General features: G+C 33.9%; 1 long non-coding RNA gene across 1 annotated transcript; it reads right to left on the bottom strand.

The window, feature by feature from the left end:
* Positions 1–611: 611 nt before the first annotated feature.
* Positions 612–13,738, bottom strand: LOC143046200 (uncharacterized). The gene is made up of 3 exons (XR_012969092.1): positions 4,536–13,738; positions 3,950–4,076; positions 612–3,052 (listed from the first exon to the last, which is right to left on the bottom strand). It is a non-coding gene; the product is annotated as an uncharacterized LOC143046200 (long non-coding RNA).
* Between the last annotated feature and the right edge of the window lie 969 nt (positions 13,739–14,707).

The raw sequence follows: 14,707 nt of genomic DNA, 5'->3' as shown, positions 1-14,707 counted from the left end.
ATATAAGAAACGTTAATATCGATTCGCTTCTTCCAAAGACTGATATAGATTATACCACTGTCTGATGTTGATCATTTTTGCTTTTACAGTTTTGTTCTATCTTTTTTTTTTTAAAGTAAAAATCGTCTTTTAACGGTTTTTACTTCCTGGAAGAATCGAATTACAATTTAACTTATTTTTTTATTATAAAGGACAGTTCTTACGTTTTATTCCATGTTATATTTTAGCCTAGGTGGCCATGTTGGAAGCATCATCGGAAACTAGATGACCTGAATATAAATGTGGTCAAATTGGTTCCAATTGACCCTGTAATTTATCTCAAGTTAACCGACATTGGGAATCGGAGACCAAGTGATGACGAAAGAACACATAAATAAGGCCGTTAGTTTTCTCGTTTGAATTGTTTTACCGTTGTCATTTTGGGGACATTTATAGCTGACAATGCGGTATAGGCTTTGCTCATTGTTGAAGGCCGTACGATGACCTATAGTTGTTAATTTCTGTGTCATTTTGGTCTCCTGTGGAGAGTTGTCTCATTGGCAATCATACCACATCTTCTTTTTTTATACATACCTTTTGTGTCAGGTGAAAACGTAAAATACAATTTCAAATAGGTGTTAAACTTTTTATTCAAACATTAGAACATTTGTAAGAGAAAATCAAAATAACAAAATTAAATGTAACACAACATGACTATACTCAAATTAACATACCTGCTGAATACTATCATACTAAATACTATTAAACATTACACATTACACAATTTACATCCATTTCAAAACTAAATTATTATTACAAGTCAAGAACAATTTGAAATTCATCATTAAAAACATTTTTATTATAATAAAAGATGAAAATCCCATTGCCTATGTATTTTACTATACAGGAATCACCAATAAATCAATTTAGCTATATATTCATACTGTTAATTAATTATTTTGACATGTTAAGAATGTACACCTCTGAGGAGCCAAAAATTTCTAGAATTAAACTTTTTTTCTTAACCTGATTTTTGGGTTTATAAGACTGTAACAAAATAATTGGTGAAGAAAAAATCATATGGTGGTGCACTTTTTATCTGCTACGGCCCTTTGAAAATGCCGAATTTTGATGATTTTCCCATTTTTCATCGAATTTTACCTATTTTTGGGCTATTATCGTGAAAAAATATCACAGTTCCACAACTAAACTTTTTTTCATACTTTCTATAAAGATGAAGTGGACCAATCTGAATAAATTTTACTTAAATAAACTATAGGCAGGTGTTAATATAAGAAAGTTTTGTCATATTTTTACGCTTTTTTGTGTAAAATTTACCATGCTGTCAATTTTGTATTTTTGTGATTTTTCGCAGTTTTAAGAACAAAATGCATATTATTTTAACTTTTTTGTTATAAATGATTGAAAAAATACATATCTAAGAAATTTGAAAAGACCAAAATGATATGGGATGTACATGATTCTTGTAACATCATTTTTTGTATCCCTAACCCATTTTCTCAAAATTTTGGCTAAAAAAACTGACTTGATTGGTCGTAAAATTTGAAAACTGGATTACTCAAAAACCATTCATTGTAAATACACAAATTTTTCACAGAGTTATGTTTGATTATAGTATTTTAAAAATTCATTGATATTTTCCACTTGTATCACATGTTTTGGAAATAATTCAAGAACGAGATTTCAATGAGACTGAAAAGTCAGAAGAACACATCCTTAAACAACTTATTGCTGCACGACATGGGATAAAATAAATGTTCCAGATATAACAGACTTTGAAGGGGACATAATTTTTATAAGGACTCATCAGATTGAATAACTTTGCTCTATCCAAGTCATTTACTTTGACCATCGCTTCAAAGCAGATATCGTCTCTTGTTTTAGAATTGGTTGGACATATTTGTAGAATCTAGGGACTCATCAATATAAATTTTGTTCAATTCTACAGTTGTATTCATTTGAAATGAAAAGCAGAATTTTAACATAGGAATATTATTTAACCAAACTATAAGATAGCCTCACAATCTCATTAATACTAAATATTTATTAATGCAAAACAATCTCAATCAGGAATATTAGCACACAAATAACAAACATTTAATGGACATAAGATATAAACAACAAAAATAGTACTGATTTATCTTTTATAGTTTAAATTTATTCACTAGTTTTCAATCAAGTAACACATAAATAATACCATGGAATACAAAGTCCAAATAAAATCTGAATAACATTGGAAACATCTAAGAAAAAATATCAATTTATAAAATATGATCAAAATGATACTTATGAAAATCTAACTAAACAAAATTAAAAATGCAAAAACCACACATATAACACAGGATAACTTCCTATATTAAATAAAAAGATCTACACTAATTAGTGTAAAAAATCTTATATTGAAATAATATGATTTTTATACATAATCATGTCCAATAGTCTAATATATTTTGAAAGTGTCCTGTCTGTAAAGAAATATATAATTTAAAGATCCTTTATTAATATTCAGGAAAAATCTTGAAGTATGTTTTGAACTTCAGCTTTTTCTGTATCATAAAGTTCTTTGGTGGCTGTTTAACATGGTATGTATTGACCATCTTCATTCAGGTTCATGATTTCGAATTATAAGAACTTTGAAAAAAAAAATTGTAAATGTTAAAAAAAAAACCCAATAAAAATGATAAGAGAGAGGTTGAAGTCACAAAATAAGTTACCGCATCATTGATGGACAGACAATATTTTTAATAAATCTTAATTTTTCTCTCAATGGAAATAATATTCACATGCATTTAGAACAATATTTTAAACATTTGATAATAATAACAATATTGAACATATGTTTGATGACAGATATAATCCATTAGTAGAAACAAATGAAACACAAAATATAAAGTTGCAAGGCATATAGATATACATGTCATGTCAGACTAAGCATAACTGATTATAAAGTTAATATTGCAAAAATTATATACAAGTCATAAAACTGAAAATATCTACCAGTATGTTCTTTAATCTTCATCCTTATCTTGTCTTTTGATGGCGTTTCTTAGACCTATGAATGAAACACGAATTTTTTGTACTATCAGAATTAGCAAATTGTAAACATTGAAATTTGTATTGAATTCGTTGTTATTTTTTTTTTAATAGTCCTTAGTTAGGGTAAATATTTTTTTTATAAAGTACAATTGAGAAGTGATACTCGAATGAAAAATAATTAGAGAACTACTTTGCTTCGTTTTTACAATATTGATATTTTGTCTCATTTAATTCTTTTGTCTTTATTACAAATGATAAAAATGGAACTGAACGTTAAGTAAAAACCAAACAAACCAATCATTGGGTTTTGATTAATACTAATCCAACGTTTTCTTTTATAACTTTTAATAGTCGCGAGTCATTAGTTAGATTCCTTTGTTTGACTTATGTGATCAATTAATTTGCATTTGATGCACTAGAAAGTTATGTAAAGTGACCCTGGTAAATTTATGAAATGATGCTCTAGTGTCCTTTTGATTTTGTTCCATAGTGATTATTTGTGTGTTAGCATTTATTTGTCCTACCCGGGAAATGTTGCCCTACTTGGACAATTTATTTCCACTTTTGTATTTTAGCTAAATATGACAAATATGAGTGACAGTGAGAGGACAATTACGGAACGGAAGAGAGGCGAGCCAAAGGAGAAATATAGCGAAGCCAGAGTCTTGTCTAGTCGGAACTCTATGATGTTGTACATTTCATACTTGTTACTTTGTATAACTGTTATGCATCTTTGATATTATTAAAAATAAATTTAAAAACATTAAGCAAATAAAATTTTCAAACATTATCTTTTCACACTATTTGTTCTCTTTCACTACGATATTTTATATGTATTGTTTCATAGATCTGTTGTTTTTTAGTGTTGGTTTCACTGTCTCGTTAATAGTTGATAATTTTAATCTTTATTTACCTTGTTTTTACATCTTCATAAGTTTTCGTGCTTTACTTTTTCTGGAACTTGTCACTGGTTGACTTTTCTTAGTCTTTTGAAAATCAGTCGTTATCATAGCAATCCGCACATCAACCTCTTTGGCTTCCTGAAATTATATTTTATCATATTGAGATCACCTGTTTAAGGGTAAGTCGAGCTTTTCTCATCACTTTGTGTCTGTCGCCATTCGTTTACACGTACACATTCATCATTGGTTTATTTAGTTTAAAAATGTGTCCGATGATCCTGAAACTGTATGTGTGTTATGCAAATTTTGTCTTTCTTTTATCTCTATCTTGTGAGCCGCTACACGTAAAGTATATTTGACGGGGCATTTTTTTTTATATCTTCGGTAGGAAAACTTACAATCCTACAGTACTGCTAGCCAATTAAGATCGGAGTCGTGATATATATATATATTTGAAAGACAATAAGTATTATAATAATAAATTTATAATAATTCAAAGTTAGAATTTTTAATCTTTGCATTCAAAATTGGTTCTAGCGAATTTTAAAAAGTTTAACCTTAGATTTATTCATATATTTTTGTCTAACTTAAACTCACCATCACTGCATCCCGAACAAACTGAACTGTCTCACACACATGTTCTATCAAGATGAGTGGTGAGAGAATGTCAGTCAATGGAATGGCACTTTTATCTGGTCCGGCTACAACACTTTCCTTGTAAAAGTCTTCTTTCCACCAAAGACTAGAAGCGCTGATGTACTCAACTAAAGCATGATCGGTGCTAATATTACTTTTCTTTAATGCCAGACCTCTATGAACAAACACAAGTAAGGGGTGTTGTAGTTTCTCTAAATGAATGATGTGAGCCTTCTTTATCTTTTGTAGAACATCGTTTGCCTCTGTAGGTATAGTTTTATGGTATGCCTCATCAAGGGTTTCAACTAAGCTTTCACCATTCAGTTCCTCCAACCATTTATACAAAGTAACGGCGTGTCCTAGTTTAACTGAATCTATAGGTTCCGGAAGTATTCTTTTAAAAATATTTGAATTCATTCCAGTTACACTCTGCCATTTTTCCAAGTATTCGATTAATGGTTGACTATTATCGCCTCCGGTTTTTTTTAACAACGAAAGCACCATCCCTAGATGAGATAGCAAGTCTGTGACAAATGATGCATCTCGATCTACTTTCAATTCAACAGACTTGCGAATTTCTGTCGTTAGATGTTGTTGTGGTATGCGAGCTTCTATTTCAGACAACAATTCTACGCTATTCTGAAATAAATCGTCAGTGAATACAGGTTTTGGAAAGCTTGCTGGAAACTCAATTTTAATCTTTCCATATAGGATTTCTTTCTTAATTTCGTCTTCAATCTTTTCAAAGTCAAAATAAACTTTCTTTCCTAATCCACACTGTGTTTCACATTGGCTGAACCTTAACCAATCATCTTTCCATTCGAATGCTATTACATCATTTGTTCTGACATCCAGAAGTGGTAAACTAAGTAACTCCTCTTTTTTATTCCCTATGATTTCTGAAGATTGAATCAAAAAATGATTGTGAATGTTAACAAGTTCTTTAAGTAGTAATAGTAGAGTTGAGTCATCATTCATTACTGTACAGGCTTCCATTTTCACCAAAGTCGTCATATTTTCCATTTTTTTAGTGACCTCACTATTCAAAACCTCTCCAAACGCTTCTCTTATTTCATTCCATGATTTTTTGAAGTGATCAAAATGCTTCTTTAATATGTTGCGTCTCATATCGTCAACTTCTTGGCTAAAAAACTTCATCACAGTTAAATCCTTGAAATCCACTTTTCTGAATTTATAACTTGCAGATGTAATCACAGACACATTCCAACGTAGCAAAGAAGTCACGAACTTTGGTGCAGAAAGCCTCCTTGTGTTGCAAAAGATAAGATGTAAGAAAGCATGATCTTCACTTTGGAGAGAAAGCTGGTCTTTAAATATTTCTTTCGTAGGCATCTGTGATACTCTCAGAAGATCTAGTAAAATTCTGTCCATGCTATTTCCAGTAGTCGTCTCTTCTATCTCATCAACATATGCTTCTATGAGCGAGGTTTCATTTTCTTCCTCGCAAATGCTTCTCTTGATGTCATGAATAATCTGCCATCTGTTTTCTAATATGTTCTTAATAACTTCACAAAGCTTCTTTTCGGCGTTTTTGACTTCTATCGACGACGAATGCACTAACATCTCCTTTGTAATCAGGTTCTCACACTTCAAAATTACCCAATGAATCAGTAAGCATAAATCACTTGAATTCAGTTGAAGCAAACGCTCCAAATTACTGAAATTAGTAAGCAAATCATTTTGAAAGTATTTACTTGGATCTGTTGTGAACTTGTTGGACGACAATAGAGCATCACCTGTTATAAGGTAAAACCCCATTGAACCAATTACCACGCTATCAGTAAGAACTCGAATTACCATGTCTTCAGCTTTTGTAACATATGGTGTTTTAGTGCATGGTAGAAGCTCTTGTGACGATTCAGTAGGACAAAACAAACAAGAATGCCAAATGCTATCTTCGCTAGCTGTGGTAGATATCAAACAACACAAATGAAGGATTACTGAAATCACTTGCACGAACGGACTTTCCGATGCCTCGGACAGAACAAATAATTCATGTCCAAATTCTTCACACAACAAATATCTACATATATGCTTAATCTTATCCGAACGATTTGATTTCATTATCATTCTACTAATTTCCATTCCTATTCTTGTCTCGTTGTCGTTTAGTTCTTTTAAATATCGACGCATGTAAAATCGCTGAGACAAAACCCCTAACAATGTGATGTTGTCTATTTCTTTGCAATTCAAAATATTTTCAAAGAAATTTTCTTTTTCTAAAACAGAATTAGCATGTAAAAGAAGGTACTCCCTCTTTTCCGATTCTATGTGTAGTGAAAGAGGATTAAGAACCAATGTTGACTCCAAGTAATTCATGTTCCATTGAACACTTTCGAAGACTGAAAGTATGTTTTCAACACGTTTGCAACATTTGGAGATGCATTCAATTCCGCTATGTTCGGCAAACAGCTTCAATAAATAAATCAGCTTCGGATTAAAAAATTCATCCATTGCTTTCCACTTGTTTGAAAGTAGAATGTTGACATGTTGACAAACAATGGACATCTCTGATAAATCAAATCCCGGCTTTTGTAAACAGTCAGCAAATGCTTCTAAAAATCCTCTCAGAAAAGCTACAGCTGCGATGTATTTAAAAGATATCGATTTCTCACGAACTATGTCATCGGCTGCGAGCAAACATCTTATAGTAACGTCAGAACTGGATTCAATTTGAAGAAGAGTGTTGGGCTGTAATATTAGATGTAGACAAGATTTCTGAATTACATCGGTAAGTAAGCATGGTAATACGGAGGCATTAGCATCGGAAATGTCTAATCCTACCAGGTACCCATCAAGACATTCTATAAATGGAGGAATTTCTTCTATTTCATCTATTATAATATCTCTGATCAAGTTTTCATTATCCATATTGTCAAGCATTAGAGCAAATTGAAGACATTTTCCAAAATACGACAAATGTGGGTCCAAACTTTCATTTGCAGCTACTATGTTTAAAGCTGCAATCAAAACTTCAGTATCATCTGGATGTGCATGAAGACATCTAATTACATAGGAACAGTATAATTTTTGAAGATTAAACACATATTTTTTGTTTTCTTCTTGTATGCCCCTTAAGAGGCTAATCATTAGACTGAATACAGACGAAGAGTTTATCTGTCCATTATTTTCTCTGAATAAATCTCCTAGCATACATACTGGTTCTGAATCCAATTGTTCTACTGAAGATAATACTCTGACAACCTCTTGGCATATCTGAAGAGATGGCATTAGAGCAGATTCGTATGAAACTTCTTTGGCAATAGGTATTATTGCATCGACTTTTCTTATCCATTCGTCAAAGTTTGAGGATCCTTCAGTGGGAAGAAGTCCTTTGCAGATATTGTCAACAAGTTCTGTCCTACTCATGATGCTAATATTCAAGTTGCTCCAATTATCGTCTAGTTTTTCTTCCTTAGATGCCGATGAATTCAAGACCTGTTTATACCCAAAAATGTCAATAAATAGCTCTGAGTGTTCAATAAGCTTGCATATAGAAGAAATGACTTGACCATTTAACCACCAGGCTGCATGAACAAATGACATTATCTGAGTGATATCTTGATGCTCAAAATCTAGGTTGGGAACGAAATGATGAAGAGCCCATTGAAATATATTCCTTGCTTTAGTTTCATCATGTATTCTCACTAACCCTAAAGAATGGACGCTACAAAAATCATGTACATAGTCTTCCATGCTTCCTTCATATTGAACATTGTAGATGTCGTCTACATCGTGACAAATGATGTCTATGCATTCTGTGACGGTTTTTTCAAATAATTCTATTGGAACGTCTTCGTCGGGGTCAATGTCATTTTGAATTCTAATTTTTCGTACAATTTCGATAAAGTCGTCTTTCTGTGCGTTTATTTTATCCATTACCATTCGACTTAGTGGCATTTTTAAACAAAGAAATGGTGCACTACATGAATAACACTCTGGTCCTGTTATTGGAGGCATGTCACTTATGTTTATGTACGTTTTTGACAGTACTATATCTTTCCAAACTTTGACTCTCTCTGAAGAACCGTCTATGACAAACACAGGGCTGAGTATTTGTAATTCAAGCATTTTGTACAGGTACATTGCAAGAGGCGTTTTTATAACCTCGTGTATGCTATTTTCTAATGCACTAACTAATGATCCAGATCGATATAATTCATGAGAATTTTTGGCCACATCAACACACCACTGGCCTGGATTTTCAGAAGTCTGATCCTCAATCCAATTCATTATCAATTCCTCAATTACAGAAACCGCAACATCGTTGTTTCTGATTTGATCCATCATCCTTTGTTGATTCTCAATTGAATTGTTCTGTGTTGTAAACTTAATTCGTGTTAAAGCCCAGAACACATTTTCAACAATATAGTCTTTCAGTGGCCTTCGTTCTTGTACAATTTCGTGTTTACTTAACTCCAGGAAATGAGAAAAGGGTGTTGTTGGCTTTTCCAAACTGTCCAGAAAAATAATCCTCCAGCCAGATAAATAATTAATTGGAACATATTGGTGATCATGTGTAACGTTTCTATCACGATGGATAATCATACAAACATGCTTCTGACTTAAGTCCGATTTTCTGCGGATATTTTCAATAATCACCTTTGTAAGAAGCAGATGCGGACTATCATTAGTCGCACTGCACTGTAACAGTAAAACATTCTTTTCTGAATTAAAGAATTCTTCCATTCGATTTGTTAGTTGTTTCTCTGATTTAAACGATGCTAATCTGTCAACCTGGTGCGTCTCAGCATTGACAAATGATTTGATGTTACAGTGAATGTTAGAGTAAGTATAACATAATAACAATTCGCCGTTTGTTTTCTGTAGCACTTGTTCATCATTTAATGTATTTCTATCAAAAAGTAGTTTGTTGAGGCAACTGGCAAGACCTTCATGAATCGGCAACCCCATATAATATTCGGTAATCTTTTCGACTTGATCGGCATTGATATCATGTAAACGACTCTCCCTAGCACGCACCATAACTTCTGTGGGAATTACCCATAGAAGAGTCTTAATTGCATTGTTCAAATATACATTCTTATCCAGCTGGTTTGATGGATCTAATTTCTTCAGGTACAAAATCAACGAAACTAATAAATCCCGACTGTATGATGGGATCTCATTTTCCGGGATAAACATACAACCTTCGATTCGGCATAAATCTTCACATAACTCTGCTATTTCCTCTATAACTGCTCTAAAATTCTCATTTTCCACTAAGTCTGAAAATTTGAACTGCTGTTTTTCAAATCTATTCAGGAAAGGTGGATCAGAGAAATCCAATTTTGTTTCTTCAACCAGGACTATGCACTTAAAAGAGTCATTCACATGACACATTGGATTGCTGTAATGTCCCAAGGCTATCCGACAGTTCTTTTTGTTTCCAACAATTGTGTAATTCTGATTAAGCATGTCATACAAGCTTCCATATATTGATTCAAGCCCTTTCAAGATTAAAACAAGACCTTGTTCCATACAGAGAATAATGCGACTTAAGATGCGGTAGTTGTAGTCATCGCTGAGATCATCGTCAAAATGGCTTCCAAAGATGATTTCAAATGGTCTCTGCGTTTCGTTTAAATGGGATTCCAGTACACTTATCACAGCATCACCATTTGTAATAAGCATAAGATGACGACACAAACCATCCATCAGATTGTCCTTTATTAATTCAGTAACAGGAATATTCTTGTACTTTAAATCTGGAAATGACTCTTGAAAGACACCTATAATTCCTACCATCTCTGTTGGCAGGCCACCAAAATTTCTAGCAATACCCTTTTGAATGACTTCATTTTCGAATTCATCAATCCCATGAGCCATGTTGTCAATGCAACGTCCTATGTACTTAATGAGAGAATAGTAGTCTCTAAGTCCATGGAAGTTTGGAAACTTTTGACGATCTGAAACATATCTAAAGTAAGCGACTGCTATTTCGGCGAAGACATTCTTTAACGATTCGACAATGCTTGTCCGATTGTTTGCATCCTCGTTATCCCAATCATTTTCATCGTTTTCAACCATTGCTGAGATAATTGAGTAGCCAGTATACTTCAGTTCTTCAACGTTCATGTCAGGTCTAGATAAATGTACGGCTCTATTCATTTTTGCGGCGTCAAGAGCCCAATTTGAAATTCCGACGACAGCTACATTTGGATTCTGTCTACTTCCTGGTTCCAACAGTGCATGTAAGACTTTCAATGGATTGAATCGAGATACCTCAGCTAATCCTATTTCATCAAGGATTACGACTGATATGACGTCCTTTTCATTGTGCTTTTGATAATTCTCTGCCTTTTCAAATACTTTTATTATGCCATCGGAAGTACTCGACTCTGATCCCTGGAATGACACGCAAAATAATTGCGGCATACTTTGGAATAGTTCATCTTTTGAATCTTTACCACGCAGGTTGCTTCTAATGAGCTGAATTGACAATGATTTACTGCAACCAGGTTTTCCTACTAAGAAGATCGGAATTTTGTTCAAAATACATACTAATACAACAAAAACGTTCTCTTGTAATGCCATGTTTTTAGCAATACCACTTGGAAGAACCATTCGATTTATAATATCGTTCTGTTCATCTCGAATTATTTCAAGAATTGTATCTGCAGTAATTGGTCGGTGTTGGTTCTTTGAAATAATTTGGGCAACTTGTTCGCGGAACATTGTTCTTGTTTCGACATCTGCAAAACGGCTATGGTAACTAACGGCAAGTGCTAACACAACGGCTTTCATTTCAATGCCATAGTTGTATGCGGTTTTCGTTTTCTTTTTTGGCAGGAACTGTAGGAACCATAAAACTAGCTTTCTGCACCGGTCTACATCACGGAGACTTACACAGCTGTCTGTTGCCTCCATTACTCGTACAAGCTTTTGGGACATTGCTAGTAATTCAGTAAGTGTAGTCTCATAAATGTCACTGCTGAAGTGACCACTAAAGACAGTTATAACCATTTTTGAAATATAAAGCTTTTCGTCTTTCTCATTAAGACTCCCATAGTCCCAAACAAAATCAATTAGTGCTTCAGGTAAGGGATGAACGCGATATACTAATCTCGAAAGTTCATCTGTTTTTACCTTGCCTTGAAGACCAGCAGTTAGAATGGTTGATTTTGCTCTTAGTCTATACGGATTGCAAGCTGCTAACACTGTGACATTTGGAGCCAGTATTTCTCCTTGAAGAAATCGATGACATATTATGCTATTAATAATGCCTAAATGGTCGCAAGTATTTATTTCGTCAAGAAACAACCAGTAGCTTTCATTCAAATTTTGTATTGCTTTGTCATTTACTTCGTGAACTTTCTGAATAATATGTTTTTCTTCAATTCCAGCGTGAATGCTCATCAGAATAAACTGTATCTCGCATATTTCTGCTAAATATCGCACAAGTGAAGTTTTTCCGCATCCAGTTTCCCCCATTATGACAACTGGAATACAAGAATTGATTCTAAGTGAAATGAGAATCATTTTCAACAGGTTGTCAGGTGTAAGTGCATACTCTAATGCTAACTCGTCTAGAAAATTGTCTAAAAGTTTCTTTGGCTTATTACGAGTTAGCATTTGCAATATTTCCTGCAACTCCCGCTGCGTTTTACTTTTAAAGTCATCAAGATTTTTTTTCATTTGACTAACAAAAAGTGTCTTTATTGCAGGCGGAATTTTGGCTCCATCTCGAAATAATGCAGAAACAGTTTGAACATTCTGATGAAAAAGTATCATTAAATGGTTACTATCTTCCCATCTGACCATTCCTGCTACACGTTGTGCAAGCTCCTCCGCAGAATTCGCATCTGTTATTGATTCCTTCTTGTGCGAAGCTAATAAACTGGTTTCCTGTAGTGACCGACATGATTGTACAGAACGACAAGCAAATTCTTGACTGGCATTCACAAGTGCCTTTACCAGGTTAGACTTTACAGTTGGCATGGTTTGCTCCCCAATCATAGCTGATATACTCGAGGTTCTGAAAAAAACACTGGCAGACATTTTTTTCAACTGGTCTGACAAAACATTGACAAATGTCTGTAGTAAAGTGTATGACATATCGCCAGCAGACGAAAACCATTTCCCTAGCAAGGATATACATTCATCGGGTTTTAACGGTTTAGCACGATTACTCCCAGTAAAGTATATATCATTTCTATCAAGAGTTCCTTTTTCCAAAGCCATCAAATACTGACAAACCACTTGGACAGGACTATTAACCTCCATGCTTACTTTCATATCATCATAATTATTCCAGTCAAGATTAACTCTATGGAAACATGTGGTTGTAGGCAGGGAGTTGGATAATGTTTGGCAAACAGTATTTGAAATCTCAATGTACACGTGTTTAGTCGACAGTGTGTATGCAATTGATCCAGTTGATAGATGCCCAAGTACAATAAGCTGAAATAATGCTGCATCTAGTTCAGATGGTGTGTTAGTTATACCAACGTCGACGTGTAAAACATGGTAACTCTTTAATTTCAAAGAATGGAGATTTTGTATGACCGACTCTAGATTAATTTTTCCGCTCAAATGTATAGTTGCAATAGACATTCCATCTTCCCTAGCTTTCCTGCGTATCATTTCAGTTTTACCTAATCCTGGAACATCAGAAGATACAATTAATATGTTTGGCCACTGTTTTCTAAGGCAATCTTGCAATGATGCTTCTGTCATTGGAGTTGGATGACTAAGCCGATCCGAAAACTGGTCTAAAAAGGGGTGATGACTATGTCCACAGCAGATAACTGACAAAAGAAACTCTCCAGAGGCTAACTGCAGCAGTTTTTCTACAAACTGCGTTTGTACATCGTTTGATAACATTTCAACATTTGAAATGCAATACAGACGTCTTTCCTCGATAGTTGTGGGTTTCCCTGTGCAACGCCGGAGAAAAAGACTAATTTCATCAGATGTTGTTTCTTCTCTACAAAGTAGTACTTGATTTGCCTCCGGTAATAAATTTGTTGTATTTGAATATAAAGCAAACATAGTTCTTATAACCAGCGGACTTTCTATGTCGAGTGCTGCTATGTATGGCACACCAGGTTGAACAATATCAGTTATTTTTGCTTTTTTGGAACTGACAGAAAGAGGTCTTCTAACTGGAGAAAACGTTTTGAAAATGTCTTGAAGTGTTATTGAAATATTATGCAGAATTTCTCTGTTGTTTGATGCCGTTGGTAAGGACTGATATATATCTTTTAAGGCACTGACCTTTTCAAACGAACAATCTATAAACTGCAGACATGTGAGAATAGTATGTTCGTCATTAGAGTTTCTGCACAGATACTCAAAGAGTTGCTGCAATTGTGATGGATATATAAAATTCATGTAATAATATTTCATGCGACATGTTGCTAGGGTCTGAACCCATTCCTCATATTCATTTTTCAGCTTTTTACTAGCACTTGTCAGTTCCTTCAGGTCAAACGTTTGGTCATATCGGGCGTAGTCGAAATGACCAGTTTTTTTAAGTTGAAGGCACATACTAGAAATTTGAAAAGCTGTATCAACTAGCAGAAGAAATTTTTCCAAATCTTCTTTCCGTTTCCTTGTTTTTTGTCTTGTCTTTTCCCTATCCTCTGCATTCATCAGCAGAAGTGCACGACTTCTGAAATCACTCAAGTCAGCACTGTTGTGCGAGACATTCTTTTTGTCTTGCTTATACTTAACAATAACCTCACATGTCGTCCTTTTCATTCGAAAGCAGAATTTTCCACGATCTACAATACTGTCAATGATTTCTTTTGTGCGTTCTCCTCTATTTGCAACGTTCTTATACAAAGCTCGGAGAGTATGAAGATTTTCCATGCAGTCGTTAATTTTTGCTGGAATATTATTGAAACCTGATTTCAACTGTTTCTGAAGTAGTGCAAAGAAATCAGTTAACTTATCTCCGTATGTTCTCTTCAAAATTGGATAGAAAAATCTTTTCACTTCAATCAGATCCGAGACCGTTGATTCACTGACAAACTGTTCGGAATGTTCTTCTACGGCATCAATCAGATTCCGAATATCTTCTTCAACCACTTCCTCCAAAAATTGCAATAGCAGTGTTGCTTGTTTTAAAACTTCCAATATTTCTGTTACCTCGATACTAATGAACT

This window comes from Mytilus galloprovincialis, chromosome 9 (genome assembly GCF_965363235.1).
Source record: "Mytilus galloprovincialis chromosome 9, xbMytGall1.hap1.1, whole genome shotgun sequence".
NCBI classification, from domain to species: Eukaryota; Metazoa; Mollusca; class Bivalvia; order Mytilida; family Mytilidae; genus Mytilus; species Mytilus galloprovincialis.
The sequence above is the reverse complement of the archived record's forward strand: the minus strand, read 5'-3'. Positions and strand labels throughout refer to the sequence as shown.